The following is a 13,873-nucleotide window of genomic DNA, read 5'->3' as shown; positions in this document are numbered from 1 at the left end:
AAAGAAATCTGGTGAAGATGATTTGGGATTGACAGGAAGAAGCCAAGAGGCAACAAGGGCATCCAGCAAACAGGTGGATGGAGTGTGTGAGAGAAAACCTGCAACAGTCAGTCATGAGTGTTGAGGAAGGCAGGAGAGTGGCTTTGAATAGAGAAAAGAGTTGGTGACAGTTGACAGGACACCGCGACCCCTTGTAGAAAATGGGGGAAAGGGGGTTAATGATATGTTACATAAGGAGGGCTGTAGTATTCATTAAGGGCAAAGGGGCTCCTTTGGCAGTGTACCCCAGAACACTAATGCTGTACCACTGAATGCTAATTCTGTTTGCTGTTGCTCTTCATCCTGTAGTCATTCTTTAACTGTGAGAGAGACATTTAACCAAATAAGGCTTCTAGGTCATCCCTGAGTCTTGCTTGGTGAAAGTAAAAAGCTTGAAACTGATTTTTGCTGAAATAACTTGTCACTATTCCTGCAGAAAGGAGACCTCTGAGAGTTACATTTGTGTAATTATGCTATGTGATGGATTGCATTATATACATTTTTATACTGTCTTATTTCTGTTTCTATACTTATTTATTTTTATAATTTCTTACTTTTGTTTCTGGTTAATCTGTTTTAGAATTCTTTTGACTTACTAAGTTGCAAAATTGTCACATGGAGCGGTGAGAGAAGAAAAAGATGTTTGAGGCTTGTTGGTGTTTCTTCTGGTACTCCTTTGCCATCTAGAAGATTTACCTCAGACTGGTGAAACAAAACAAGTAACTTAATCATTGGGGACCACATTTGGGCAAGCTTTAAATAGAGGAAAACACATGAAACACCAGATTCAAGATGTAGGCCGCAGTTCAACCAGGACAGTAAACCAAACAATGAAGGAAAAAGGTTGAATAAAATTTAATAGCACACAGCTCCAAGGATTTCTCTTTCAAACGTTTTCTTTTTATTATTACTCATTCTCTCTATATCCCCACTGACTTTCTTAAAGGTGGTTAAATAGTCATTCTGGTGATTGGGGAATAGCAAATCATTGTGAATAACATTGTCCAACTTTTCGGATTCGATAATCAAGTTATCAATTTCTTTTTGATTGAATTTAATCAAACACTCTAAGAGCTCACAACCCTTCATGAAACGGGGAACCAGATTTCACCCCATTGGGAAATTTCCAGGTTCGAAGCCCCTTCGGGATTCTCTTAACCTCAATGCATTCAAGCAAATAGGCGTTATCAAGTTGCAACCTCTTGCAATGAAAAATCAATTGTTGTAGGGAACAAATAGAGCTGCAAAGCATCTGCGGCTCCACATTGTATTCCAGTTCGTCAAATGAAACTGTCCCCAAAAGCCATTGTTTAACATTGTTCGGAGGTCCACCCACACCATCCATAACTTTAGTTCTTGAAAGATTACCTGAAACTTTGGTCATTCATCCAGCATTGATCAAACAAGCAGGAGTCTGAAGAAACTCATTGTCTTTCCCAGCAAGGTGATCTAAATGGTGCTGAATTTTGTTAACTTTCCCAGTTAACTCTTGGATTAACTGGGTTAAAAGTCCCACACTCTGGGATAATTTCTCCATGCCATTCAGCTCAGAACCTGGTCCAGACATGCCACCCCAACACACAAAGCCAGAGAACCACAGGAAAACCCAAGAAACACCAGACTCAAGATGTAGGCAGCAGTTCAACCAGGATAGTATTCAATCAAAAAGAAATTGATAACTTGATTATTGAGTCCGAAAAGTTGGACAGTGTTATTCACAATGATTTGCTATTCCCCAATCACCAGAATGACTGTTTGGCCATCTTTAAGAAAGTCAATGGGGATATAGAAAGAATGAGTAGTAGTAAAAAGAAAAGGTTTGAAAGAGAAATCCTTGGAGCTGTGTGCTATTAAATTTTATTCAACCTTCCTTCGTTGTTTGGTTTACTATCCTGGTTGAACTGCTGCCTACATCTTGAGTCAAGCTTTAAGTATGTCATTAGGTCAAGTATCCTTAGTTATATTCTAGAGAGTGACAGTTGAGGATGGTCAGCATGGGACTGGATCGCTAACTCTAGGACAGGAGCAGTTTCATGTTGGCGCTCAGGTCGCTGTCTAATATTAAAAAAAAAAAAAAATTAACAGTTAATCTTTTCACTTTTGTAAGTGGTGTGTGAAAGTTCTGCACTTCCTCCTTGATGTGTGCTACTGTTCTGGCATGTAGTTTACTATTCTGATGTTGTAGCTTTGCTGTCTAATTTCTCGTCTTTGAAAAATTAGGTTTATCCAAATCAACATTCCTCTTGGTTCTAGACTGGTTATACAGATAATTAATTGTGACATAAAGAAGAAGCAGAGGAGATGAAAAATAACTGAGTTGACATAGTATTAATGCCCTGTTTTGTAAAATAAGGTTCGGTTTTGCAAGAATGGTTGTTAGTTATTAACTGGGACAGGGGAACTGGTTCAAAGACCCTATTCATCTCTGACCTTGCCAGAGGTGGACATGTATAACGCATTAAAATAGCATGCTATGGTGGGTGAGTCATTTAGTTGTAAAATTCATAGTAAAATGGTTACGGTGACTTAAGGCATCATTACTGTACTAATGTGTATGGGAGTCCGATGGCGAGTTAGCAGTTTGAAACGATGCATTATATTTGCACTGCAGAACGTGCTTTCCATTTACCTTTTTAAAGTTGTCTGTACATTGTTTACAAAAACTAAGGTTTTGTTTTTAAAGAAAACCCTCATAATTTCCCTTTTTAAACAAAAGTGGAGTTAAAATCATTGATTCTGCCTTACATTTCTGATATAAGCAGGAGTGTGTGTAAACTTGCTTTGTTAATGGTGGGAGGGAGTGTGGTTTAACATTTCTTAATATTTGGATCATGTTCAGTTTTGTAATTAATTCTGTAATTAATTTAGAGCATCACTTAACAGGAGCCTACTTTGTCTGATGCCCTTAATTGTAAAATCAAAGTCTTAGACTTTATCTTTAACAGATGGCTTTGTCAAACACTGCTTGTGCCTACATAAAACATGTATAGCAGAGTTTTAAGGGGAGGTGCAAACTCTTTAGTTTTGTTTTTGTTAAATTAAAAAATGTAAAGGTCTTAATTAAAAACAAAACAACAGGATCTTCATTTTCACCAAAAAAAATAAAATAAAATAAAATTAGAGCACAACCTAAACTCTGTGCTGCAGTGCGACTGTCATCTTTATTTAAAAAAATAAGGTCATTCAGTACAGAGAATTTCAAACCAATATTAATTTTGTTTTGTTAACGGACTAATATGCTGGGAAACTGTAAGTAGGTAACACCCACTTTTAATGGAGAGCTGTGGAAAAGTTAGAAGACAAAAGCTTTATTTTGTTTATTTAAAAAAAAAAACACTATATCAGTATTGTTACACTGTGGCCACAGTGTAGAGGATTAAGATTCACTGTAACAGGAAACGGTTATACAAACATTACTTGTTATTAGCAGATGATGGGGCCATAGTTCATAGCCAAGCTGCCCTTCTGGGCTATTTTAAGCCAGCCAGTTTCCCTTTTTGTGTTCAAAATAGCCTATCCCATTTGGTTATAGATTGGCATCACTCATTTCTTGGTCAGTAATTTTATATTACCCCTAATGAGAATAAGTGGGATCATGCCATAGATAATTTGAGGGGCCTCCCCATTAATGAGATAAAGGATTTAGGGAGCTGCCTCTGTCTATTAGTAGTACAGGGGGTAGTTCTGGGGTAAATTTTATTTTTTCCATCCATAGATCTAAGCTGACGTTGCAGAAGAGGTTTAGCTCCTTAGAAGATGGACCACAACAGTGTCCACTATGGGAGGCAGAATGATACCATTTGACTTGCTGATGTGCAGTAAATCCATCAGTTATGGATAAGAGGATGTGTTATACACCAGATACAGGTAAACTTTTTTACAGAAACAGCTTGTCCAGTTTTTACATAGTCTTAAAATTTGATTGGCAAATCATAGAGTAAAATAAGACATCCCACCTCAAGTTCTCTTATCTCCTTTACAATATTTGGCACTCCGGTTTGGATTTTGACTTCCATTTTCTAGCAAGTGCTTTTTTGGCAGCCAGTAGCATTAAACCGTGCAAGGCATTACTATGTCTAGGCAATTCAGAACCTATGCACCAGCTCCAAAGAATCATTCCTTACACCATTTTAAGGTTTTTTGGGGTTTTTTTTGTCCTGGAAGACTACACTTTGGCCAAACAAATTTCTGAATTGAAAGCTGTAATGTATAATGAACTATTTAAAATCTTCACCAAAACAAGACTGAACCTGTATGCCAGTATTTCTTTGATGCCAAAAGTGGTTTCTGAGATCCCCTTTGAGCAGAATATTTAACTGTCTGCCTTGTTTTCCAAAGACTGATAAAAGTTTGAAAATCTTGCAGCTGTTGGATCCACACAGGTAGCTGTTTGTGGTAGTACATGCACAGGGAAGAAGGCAGTAGAGAGGCAGAGTAGCTATAGTCTCCTGTGTCTCAGGGAAAGGGAGCAGAGCATACACCAAGCAAGTATTTGTAAATAGCTGGCAAAGTGCATTTTGTTGTGCTATGAATTACAAGGACAGAGTAAAGAACATTTTTCTAAGGCCACTGTCACCACAGCAGCCCTTAGTAGTACAGGGGGCAGTCCTGGTGTAATTTTTTGTTTTCCATCCGTAGATCTAAGTTATGCTTCAGTATGCACAGGGATGAACTTTGTTTTATGTGGACACATCCCTGAGGCTGCAACACTGTCCTTCATCCACATCATTTCCAAACAGTATAAGTTGGACTTCCATTCTAAAAGCGGGGTAAGATTGGTTTGGTCATTCTACGGCCCTTGCTGTATGATTTTGCCTCCCATAGTGGACACTGTTGTGTTAATCTTCCTAAATGTTACAAATACTTCTGCACCAGTAATCCTGTGTGATGAGCATGGTACAGGTGTGTGTACACTTGCGTAGCAGTACGTCTTCCAGGGGGATCACTGTTAAAATGCTAGCTCCCTCCTGTTTCACTCCTTATGGTCAGTCTACCTTCTCTTTCCCTTTGTCTGTATGTCTCTCTCTCTCTGTCTGTCCTTTCTCAGGTACCCCAGGGGAACAAGTACCAGGGAAAGTTTTCATTCTTCTGTCAGCTTGGCCTGGAGACTCCATGCCACTTCATATTTTTTCTGGTTGCCTTATAAAGTATGTGAACGGGGGTCTTGCATTCAGAAGGCTTATTTCCCATTCTTTCATCGACCAAAAAGACCAGAAGGTGGTGCAGAACCGACTGCTGTTTAAATCTGGCTTGCAGGCTTTTGCTCCACTGTTGGGAAAGGCCTAGCCCATGCTGTGATGCCCACAGAGCCTTGGGAGACTAGCCACAGGACTTGTTGCAGCTAACTTGCATACATTGTGAGCAGGTTAGCAGCACTGCTTTCCTATGAACATCTGCTATTACAGTGAGTGTACTCAACTGTACCTTACATGTGGTAAGAAAAGCCCTTCCCTTCCTCTCTCTGTTGCCATTACTTTAAGTACTTCTTAAAGAACTTACCTGCCCCCTCTCTGTTGCTTGTACTTTGGGTACTTTAAAAGGAGGCCTTACACCGTGCATCTGTGCTGCTTTTTTGGATCAATCGGCTCTTTTTTTCTAGTAGGATGTGGTTAGGAAATACCGAGCTGTCCTTGTCACACATTGTTGGCTGAAGTTTTCTATATACCTTGTTCCACATTTATTGTACATTGGTACTTTTATGCTTTTCAGTTGGTAGGCCAAGCTGTACATAGAAGATGCACTCTACATTGTGCTTTTTTGCGTTTCTGAAAAATTGTTTGTTTTGTATTTAGTTGATACATTTTTAAGCAGCTATGTAGCAGGTATGAGCAAAGAAGTGCTTTGAGTGAGAAAGCACTTCAGACAGGAAGTAACAATTAACTCACTTCCAGTGAAGGATCAGATTGCAGACAGCTGCCTTTTGCTTTGAGTAGGCAGGGTAGTGTTTAAGGTCTGTGATGGCAGATTGTATGCTGCATGGCTGTTGTAACATCTCTGCTCATCTTTTACAGCCTTACGGTCCCCAGTTTCATCCAGACAGGTACATTAGGTATATTAGTAGACCACTAAGATCCAGTAGCAAAAATCACTTGCAGATCACTAAAGCCAATAACTCTGCTGGTGAAGCACTATTCTGTTGCGCCATAGCCAAATTATGGAACTCACTCCCACCCACAATTACCTCCATACCATCATGCACCCACTTCAAAACTTTACTAAAAGGGCAACTAAAAACATGCTGGCTATGCCCTTGCAACTCCCACTCTAATATCATCCACCCCATCCAACCACTACCTTTCTTTCCACTCCACTAACTACCTTGATTATAGCAAGCTCAGATGCTCATAAGCCAGTACTTATTATACAGCATAAACTTCTTCTTTTTCTTGTAACATTTGTTAATGTCTGGTATGCACTTCACAGATAAAGATTCTAGTTGTCTACTGATGTACTATGTTCTTCATCTGTAAATATGTTGTAAGTAATTGCTATGTAAATTGTTAATCACTGTGTAATCCAATGTAAATACTGTGTGTTTATTTTAACTGTGGGGCTTTTCTCCCCGGGCCTCCGCTGAAAATGGACCCACATCCAGTCGGACACTCCTGGTCAACAAATTTAAATAAAAAATAATAATAAATAATATTAGGAGTAACTCAGCCTTTCATGTTAACATTTCAACACTGACTACAATTTTTAAGATGGTGTGTGTGTGTGTGTGTGTGTGTGTGTGTGTGTGTGTGTGTGTGTGTGTGTGTGTGTGTGTGTGTGTGTGTGTGTGTGTGTGTGTGTATGTACGCACATGTGTTGTTATAGGTGTTCTCATTGCTGTTGTATAAAGTCAATGCATTTTCTTTCTTCAATTATTGTATTTTAGTAACCAGGTAAGTGGCTCAGTTGACAGTCTGTTTTCAGCCTGCATTCTGTCACTAGAGCAGTTTGACTCCGTGCCCTAGAGTAACATGCAGTATGAATTCTTGTCCCCACCCTAGAGTAACATGCAGTGTGACTCCGCCCCAGAGTAACATGCAGTGTGAATGAGTGGCTCTGCTCCAGATTAACATGCAGTGTGACTCAGTGACTCTGTCCCAGAGTAACATGCAATGTAAATGAATGACTCCACCCCATAGTAATATGCAGTGTGAGTCTGTGACTCCTTCCCGAAGTAACATGAAGTGTAATCAGTGGCTCCACCCCCATAATGTGCATTGCAAGTCAGTTACTCCAGAGTAACACTGAGCTTGGGCGTATAGCATTCTGTCTACATTCCTTAACCAAAACTGCTGGTGTAGTCTGTTACTGAATGGGTGGGATCCAGTGTTGTTAGGCACTTAAAACACAGCCTTCAGAGTGCTGTGTTTTAAGTGGGGGCTGTACTTTATAACAGGTAGTGGTGGTTGTATTGCTGCCAAGAGTTTTGTGAAGCACTGTGGGTGGTAGGTACCTCCAAGGTTTAAACTGTGCACGTTATACCCGCTTCCTTGCGCTCCCTTTCATGGAGCAGTTACATTCATTGCAGAACTGCAGTGTGTTGAGCTTGTTCCATTTTAAAATATATTTGACAAAGTTTTGCCAATTTGCATGCAGTTGACTGCAGTACTTTATACAAGAAGCATCAAGGAGGAACTGTGGCCACAGTGTTCTTATCAAGTGCACACCAGTTCTGTTTTTTTACTTTTGTGGTGTCCTGGATGACTGTACATAGCTGGATGCATCAGCAAATGGTGCAGATTACTAATGGAGATTTTTAAAAAGTTTATAAGTTGTGACATAGCCTGTGCATTGCATTCTTTTAATTGTTTTTCGTTTCTTTTACATGTGTGTGTGTGTGGGCGGGTGTGTGTGTGTGTGTGTGTGTGTGTGTGTGTGTGTGTGTGTGTGTGTGTGTGTGTGTGTGTGTGTGTGTGTGTGTGTGTGGGCGTGTGTGTGTGTCTGTGTGTGTGTGTGTGTGTGTGTGTGTGTGTGTGTGTGTGTGTGTGGCGGTGTGTGTGTGTGTGTGTGGCGGTGTGTGTGTGTGTGTGTGTGTGTGTGTGTGTGTGTGTGTGTGTGTGTGTGTGTGTGTGTGTGTGTGTGTGTGTGTGTGTGTGTGTGCGGAGTATGCACATACATGTGTATATATTCTTACATTCTTCAAGGTGAGACCGAGAGAAAATAAGATTTTTGGACAACTTGACAGAAGTGGCCCTCGGCCATTTTCACATATACATAGTATGTTCTGAAAACAAAAATATTAACCCACATAGCCTTGTAGTTTTCAAAAATAAAGAAGTCAGTGCCTTAGATTTCAGCAAAAGGAAGGTCCAAGACTGCAGGCCTCTCCCATGCCCAACTTTTAATAACAATATTTCCACAGCATGTAATCTACTGGCTGCACATTATGCCTGACTGGGCCCTTTCTGTCTACTTGCTTCCATGTCTTCAGATGAACCTCTATGTTAGGAAATGACTTCTGAATGTAGTCCTACAGGCCACTCTTACATGTCACAGTAATTTGCAGTTAAGGTCTTGCAATCAAGCTAATTGCTGTTAAAATGTATACTGCCATGTGGAGTTTGGTAATATTCTGAGTGCTCTGTAAAGATGTACACATTCTTCATACCATTCTTATATATACATATCTATGTGTATAAATGCATAAATATATATAAACACACACACACGTGTATATATATACATATGGCCAAGGTGTATATATATATATATATATATATATATATATATATACACATACATACAAACATATATATATATATATATAGAGAGAGAGAGGTGTGTGTATATATATATATATATATATATATATATATATATATATATATATATATATATAAATAATAACTCCGAGAGTGCTCAATCCCTGGGGAAAGGGAATATTCAAGTACAAATGAAGACAAACCAGTACAAACGTATAAAATTTAACGGAAGTAACAAAAAGCAAAGCTTTCAGGTAGAACAACCCTTTTTGAATGCAGTTGTATTGAAAAAGGGTTGTTTTACCTGAAAGCTTTGCTTTTTGTTACTTCCGTTAAATTTTATACGTTTGTACTGGTTTGTCTTCATTTGTACTTGGATCATCTACTATTACTTTACCATCGTTCTTGTTGAAAGGGAATATTCCTCATTTGAGGATCGTCAGTCTGTCACACCTGTTGTCCATCTGCATTTGTCGACCAAATATGGTTGATCGGTTGGCTGTTGACATTGCGGTGGGTCAACGTAATTCATTTGACGTGTGTGTTTGTTAGGTATACAGTTGATATGAGGATCAGCAAGGGCTATTCTGTTGAGCTCTGACTTATCAGGTCAAGTGCCAGGATATTAACACTAGATAACAGCGAGAGTAGAACATATCCCACCCCACCTTTTCAGTTCCCATGTTAGTGCCGATTTCTGGGTTTTAGTAACATGAGTTCCAATTTCTTAGTCATAACATAAACTATTGTGTGTGTGTATGTACAGTATGTCTGTATGCATGTAGATAATATGAACATAACATGTCAGTGTAATACAGTCAGGTCAGCAGTACCTTGGCCATATGATTTGTACAGTTTTCTAGGTGAAATGTGGATAAAAGCTTGCTGAGTTTGCGATAAGTCTATGATTCCTTCCCCCTCTGCTTATTATAGTATTATCAGTCCTGTGACTTTGCTTTTGCAATGTGTTGAACATTCATTTTGAGCAGCCTTTTAATGAGAGATTTGAACAAGTATTTCCTATAAATGAGTCGTATGTCTTTCAGGAATTTATTGCAAATGGGTGCTAGCCAATTTCAGATCAGTCCACCCAAAGCCATACTTAACTGTCTATAATTTCACAGACTGCCCCACTTTTGCCTCCTATTTTTGGCCTGTTCCACATAAGTGTTTTTTTTTTAAGTCTTTGAGTATTGACGTTGCATGAGTTTCAGACTTCTTATCCTTCAGAAAATGCATGCTAATGCCAAACCTGTTAGTCTAGCAATATTTTAGGTTTGTAAGAATAATAATAAAAATCTGTCGCTGATTTTGGAGGTTTGTCTCCTCATTGTTATTGGCTTTGTCCAGAATTCTTGCACTAAGAGGTAGAGAGGTATGTTCAAAACTCTTACTGCTTCTGAAAACCTCTAGATGTGACCTGCCATTGCAGGGAATTAGTGATTTCTGGACAAAAGAACTACTCAGAATTTGAGAGAATTTGATGCAGTTTACCATTGCAGTCTTAAATATTTGTGAAAACTACACTGCTTGCATCTTCATTAAGTCATCAGAGTATTGTATCCTGCTTTAGTAGGGCAGTGTTTAACAAAAAAAAAAAAGTACCATGAAGGTCTGGTTTTGCTAGCCTTGCTAGAAGTGTGTAAAGATCATTAATGTGCTTGTCTTTAGTAACTGGTTTCGACTGACAGGATGGAACTCCCCATCTCCAAACATGGTCTGGTCGACTGCTGTGGTAACAGTTGCGTTGCCTGCAGTTAAACAACATTGGTAGAAGTGAACCACTGGTGTGTAGGCACAGTTTCATTCTGCAGTCATTACTCAGTTCACCACAGACCTTATCTAGTTAGTCAGTGTGACTGAAGCTGGTACTGATGGAGAGCAAAGATAAAGTGCAAAGCTGCTTCCATCCAGGTTCTTTGTAGTGCTTAGTTTGCCTTGCTTGGCCTGGTAACTGTACCCCAGAGAAGTTTTCATATTCTTGTCTTAGTCTTGGAAGCCTTACATAGTCCTCAAGTGTAGCTATTTTTTACAAATCTATCTGCATTACCTACTGGTGTGTGTGTGTGTGTGTGTGTGTGTGTGTGTGTGTGTGTGTGTGTGTGTGTGTTCACGTTGCTGTGTCCCTGATTTTTGTGTGTTTTTATTATCCATTGCTGTGCCCTAAAATGTGTCTGCACATGCATGAGTCTGTGCTTGTTTGCTTGCATATCCAAAAATGTGTTCATATTATCCACTACTGTTTCCCTAATTGTTCATGTGTGTGTGTTTTCATTACATGCTGCTGTGTCCCAAAACAAGTGCGTCTCTCATTCACTACTGTGTCCTTAATCATGTGTGTGTGTTTTCGTTCGCCACAGCTGTGTCTCTGATTGTGGTGTATTCACCATCTGCTGCTGTGTCCCAAAACGAGTGTGTGTCTGTGTTCTCATCCACTACTGTATCCCTAATTGTGTTTGTGTTTGCATTATCGACTGTTTTGTCTCTAATCGTGAGTACTTGTTCTAATGGTTCTAGAGCCCTTACAAACCTAGCCATATTTATTTTGAGTCGCCCAAATTGTTATTGAGGGGAACTGGCATTGTCCATCTTGCTGTGGACCTAGGGCCACTCTACAGAACATAAAATTGCAGTGTCCTATGTCCCAAAAGGTGTTTGTGTGTTTGCATTAATCACTGGTGTGTCCCTAATTGTGTGTGTGTGTGTGTGTGTGTGTGTGTGTGTGTGTGTGTGTGTGTGTGTGTGTGTGTGCGCTGAGTGGAGCTGGCATGTGGGTGTAAATGACCTTCCTCGTGCCTGGGGTGGATGGGTTTGACATAATGGTTAAGGTCTTGCCTTGTAGACACAACGTATAGGGTTTAATTCTAACCTCTGGTTATTAGCTAGGCTTAAAATGGCCCTTCAAGGCAATTATCCATCTAAAACTGCTATGCCCCAAAAAGTATGTTTGTGTTTGCATTAACTACTGCTATGTCCGTGTGTGTGTGTGTGTGTGTGTGTGTGTGTGTGTGTGTGTGTGTGTGTGTGTGTGTGTGTGTGTGTGTGTGTGTGTGTGTGCTTTAGACCAAGAGCCATTCTACGGATGATAAAATTAAAGCAAAACTCATGGTTGCCTGGTTTCTGGTTTCCTGTTGCATATCAGCGTGACTATCTGGTCTTCCCTCTTAACTGAGAGGTGTTAAAAGCAGTACAGTTTGGACTGGTTGGCTAAGGAAGGCGTGAAAAGTACAACATTTATTTGTCATCTGCTTGCTGCAGGATGTTACCATGCTCTAACAAGTGTTATGGCTGTGCTACTCATATTAGACAAATGTTTTAATTAATAACTTGGACAAATCTATTATAAATGCATTTTTTCATGGGGATAGGCAAGAAATGCTGGCTGGAGAGGACGGAGGGCAGTGCTCACTTTTGCCAAAGCATGTAGCACCCAGTTTGTGTCCACTAGCCCAAGGGACAGCTAGGGAAAGTCGAGTATGGGGTTCATTACTGTGTATGTCACATTCATAACCCCTCAACTTCAGATTGGAGCAGCAGCAGTATAGGCAAAAACTGCTGGTCTCACGTGGGTATATGTCATCTTTGTACCTGTATTACAGGTTGCACTGCTGAAGCACATGCTAGAGAATAAGAAATGGCAGCTTCACAGGTTATATTTATTTTGTCCACTGTGTGATAAAAATGAAGGCTTCCTTACTCAGATGGAATGTCTATCCAGCTTTTTGCAAGAGAAGACATTGTCTGTACTTCATAGGCCTAGCTAAGTAATTCATCTTACTTTCTTACGTCACTGATTGCTTTTGTTTGGGATGCCACTACAAGTCTGTGAAACATAATTTTGAGCCCCCCCCCCCATTTTATTGTTATTATTATTTATTTATGTATGTACGTAAAGTAATGTCTTTCGGCTTTTCCCGGTTAGGAGTCGCCACAGTGGAACTTCGGTCCACTAATGATTGGCAGTGGATTTTTATGGTGCTGAGTTGCCAGCCCGATACCCAACTTTCAAAGAAGGCATACCCATTCACACTCGCACCTACCTGCATGTCTTTAATATCACTTGACCGCAGGGAGGACATGCAGACCCCACACAGAAGGCACTCTAGCCGAGATTGGAATGGTAGAATCTCTTGCTGTGAGGCGACAACGCTAACCGCTGTACCACCACAGACTATTTATTTATTTTTTTTTAATCAGAAGTTGGATGACCTCTCTATACTCCCATTCTGCTTATGGAGAGTCCACTCAAACATTCTACTGTATTTCACCCTCTCTTTTACATTTTGTAAATATTGTTTGCATGCTTATAGTATACTACAGTGCTACTTGACTATAGAGTAGTACACTTATTCTTGTATGTAATTCCTCTGTATTACTGTATTAACCTTTTATATTTTAACCTGTGTTATTGCTATATATATATTGTTTGTATTCTGTAATTTTTTTTCTGGGGCTTTCCCCACAGGGCTCCGCTGAAAATGGACACCAGCTGTCCAGTTCAGCCCATCCTGGTAAACAAATGTTAACTAAATAAATTCAGAAAAATTGTTTTCTGTAATGCTGATGACAGATTGCCCTTATAAAATGCATGCCCCTGGGCACCTGCAGCAGTGATATCACCAAACATTAGAGTTTTGGACTGGAGAAACCAGATGTTGTGGGCTGATTGATTAGTCCATGGCTGAATTTGATCCCTTTCAGCCGTTAGGGGTAGAACTTGAAGGTTTTAAAAACTGCAGGGGCAGAACTTTTAAGTAATAGTGATGGCTTTCTTATTATTAGAATTGGTTCCTGGAAAGCTAGAAGCTACTGCTTAAGGCAGTCTGCAGACATGATCGTTTTTGCTAATGATAACCTGAGGCAGAAAAGCAAGGGACGAGGGTTACATTTAGAACTGTATTCTAAAGTATGCTGACATCTAACTGCAGTAAGTGCATGTTTCACTTTACAGTCATGTTCTGCATAATTCAGAAATTGTCTAACCTTTGATGGCACAATATACTGTTTACTGTGATCTTAATGGATTTGAAAATGAGTGTGATTTTGTAAAGTTAAAAGATAAACGAAGGAGCTCTTCTCAAAATATCTTAATTCTCAACATTTACATTTCTGTAGAGCTCTTTTCTCTTGTGATCTGTTGG

The 13,873-nt window shown here is 39.6% G+C and overlaps 1 protein-coding gene across 1 annotated transcript in view; it reads left to right on the top strand.

Moving 5' to 3' along the window:
* The window catches only part of LASP1 (LIM and SH3 protein 1), a 1,019,750-nt gene that overhangs the window by 322,885 nt on the left and 682,992 nt on the right, over positions 1–13,873 (top strand). The gene's annotated exons all lie outside the window — the stretch shown is intronic.

The sequence above is a fragment of the Protopterus annectens genome, chromosome 11.part0 (genome assembly GCF_019279795.1).
Source record: "Protopterus annectens isolate FY-2018-M chromosome 11.part0, PAN1.0, whole genome shotgun sequence".
In the NCBI taxonomy this organism is placed as follows: domain Eukaryota; kingdom Metazoa; phylum Chordata; order Ceratodontiformes; family Protopteridae; genus Protopterus; species Protopterus annectens.
Note: the sequence above shows the minus strand (reverse complement) of the source record. Positions and strands in the feature narration are given on the sequence as shown.